Source organism: Penaeus japonicus, unplaced genomic scaffold (genome assembly GCF_977035675.1).
Source record: "Penaeus japonicus unplaced genomic scaffold, GWHDUDI00000001_assembly GWHDUDI00000010, whole genome shotgun sequence".
In the NCBI taxonomy this organism is placed as follows: Eukaryota; Metazoa; Arthropoda; class Malacostraca; order Decapoda; family Penaeidae; genus Penaeus; species Penaeus japonicus.
The window spans coordinates 15,737,527-15,740,026 of record NW_028234412.1 but is presented as its reverse complement, the minus strand read 5'-3'; the positions used below and the strand labels follow the sequence as shown (position 1 = coordinate 15,740,026).

The 2,500-nt window shown below is 37.7% G+C and overlaps 1 non-coding gene across 1 annotated transcript; it reads left to right on the top strand.

Annotated features, from left to right (window-relative positions):
- Positions 1–1,149: 1,149 nt before the first annotated feature.
- On the top strand, positions 1,150–1,222 carry TRNAV-UAC (transfer RNA valine (anticodon UAC)). The gene has a single exon. It is a non-coding gene; the product is annotated as a tRNA-Val (tRNA).
- Positions 1,223–2,500: the final 1,278 nt, after the last annotated feature.

Genomic DNA, 2,500 nt, shown 5'->3' with positions numbered 1-2,500 from the left:
GCAACGTAGGTACAGGCAGAGGAAGGGAAGACACCTGAAGCTCACTCCTGGAATCCTTGGCAAGGCGAAATGGAGACCCAAATTCACACTACAGTCTTATAGGAACTACCTGCTTGTAAGTTGCTTATTTTTGCATATGGAATATTCATTTTTTTTTACTTTCGTTGTATCTGTTGAAAATATATTTAATATAAAGATAATGAATATGAAGTCGTGTGTAGACATGCGAAAAGAACACCGCAACACAAGAAAGCTCTTTTGTACAACGAAGCTCCGTCTTTCAACATGTAGAAAGAAAGGAATGAGTGGGAGGGAGAGAGAGAGAGAAAGAAAGTTATTTTGTACAACGAAGCTCCGTCTTTCAACATGTAGAAAGAAGGAAATGAGTGGGAGGGAGAGAGAGAGAGAAAGAAAGTTATTTTGTACAACGAAGCTCCGTCTTTCAAGGTGTAGAAAGAAAGGGATGAGGGAGAGAGAGAAAAAATAGTGAGTAGAAAGAAAAAAGAGAAAGAGAAGGGAGGAAGGATAAAAGAAGGAAATTAAGAAAAACACAGAGAAAAGAGAGGGAAAATAAAGAGAAAATGATGAGTGAGTGATTCAAAGAAGACCAAGAGCTAGAAGATGAAGAAGAAGTAGATGTAAACAATTCTTTCTCCCTTTTTATATATGCTGATCAGTATAATACGAAGGGGGAAAATAAGAGAGAGACAGATGAATGAAGAAAAATGTCAGTCTATGGGAGGACCCGTGCAATTTTTATTATCATTATAAAGATAAGAAAAAAATGCATTATAATTTTTCAACAAATTAATTAATACCTTTTCGTAGCTATTTAAATGTTATTTCTACATATCTGCGTGTTAACAAAATATAAGTCAAACACGAGGATTCATGAACAATAAGGAACACGAAGAGCCACGAGTAACCAGTCGATGGCAAACTGAAAATCCTGTAAGCATTTTTTTCTGACAGGAAGGTCTTTTCCAAATACTGTAGATGCACATGTGAATTAGGAAATCACGAAGTAACGCGGCATGTCGTCAGTTTTACCGTTTATCAATGTATCTGTCCATAGATGGGTTGTTACAGATCTAGACATTATATATGAGTGGTAAAATCTTAACTAAATCAAATCTTAATATAACTATAGTTTCCGTAGTGTAGTGGTTATCACATGCGCTTTACACGCGCAAGGTCCCCGCTTCGATCCCGGGCGGAGGCACAGTACCCTGAGATCTTTTTGGATTTTTTTATTCTTTGATGCAAACTTATTGCGATAATTCACAAAATAACGAGTATAAAAGGCGTTTCCTCCCTCCATCTTCCTCACTTTCTTTCTCTCCCTCATTCTCGCTCTCCATCCCCCGCTCCCTCTCCCTCTCCCTCTTCATTTTCCCCCTTCCTCTCCCACTGGGTGTATATGTGTGTGAGTGTGTGTGTGTGTGTGTGTAATTATGGATCTTCTCCTTCAGGCGACAAGCGAGGCGCTGGGATGGACGTCAGCCGCTGGTGGCCGCGACTCATCCACCGGGAAGGAAGGAAAAAAGTTGATAAAAGAGAAAGCTCAGCGCATGATGTCTTTCGGATAAAAGGTGCATGCACTGACCTTGAATGCAGCAAGGTCAAAGGCAGACAGTATTTGCAATTGAGAGCGACCCGTTATTTGGTGAATCCGGCTGTGAGGCAAACGGGTTTAAAATTGCGCAATATTCCGCAATTTCCATATGACTTACACACTCTGTGCCTATTCATTTATCTTTCCACTTGTCTGTCCATCTATCTGCCAATCTATCTGGCTATCCATCTGTCTCACTTTCTCTTTCTTTCTTTCTTTTTCTTTCTCTCTCTCTCTCTCTCTCTCTCTCTCTCTCTCTCTATATATATATATATATATATATATATATATATATATATATATATATATATATATATATATATATATATATATATATATATATATATATATATCACAAAAAAACACAAACACAGTAACGTGCACATAACAGAATTAATAAAACACTGCCATAAATTGAAAGGAAAAACTCGCGACGTTTCGAACTTTTTAAAGAAAGTTCCTCATCAGCCGTAAGCAATCCAATTTGTGGCAGTGTTTTATTAATATATATACATATATATATATATATATATATATATATATATATATATATATGTGTGTGTGTGTGTGTGTGTGTGTGTGTGTGTGTGTGTGTGTGTGTGTGTGTCTGTCCTCAGGGTCACCCACCTCAACCCACATACAGAAAGCACTTCCTCTGCAACCCAAGCAGTGCACCATCAACCGTTCAACAGCCCATATTCTCACAACAGGATAAAAAGGCGACAACCATAGACGGTATTTAAAGAACTACCTCAGAATTTAGAACATTGATTTTACACCAAATCTGTTAGCAGATGATGAGAGAATAATCCATAGAATAATCACTTTTCTAAAGGAGACAAAACCTGATGACCCATTCGAGATTGATAAGATAAACGATTGGCT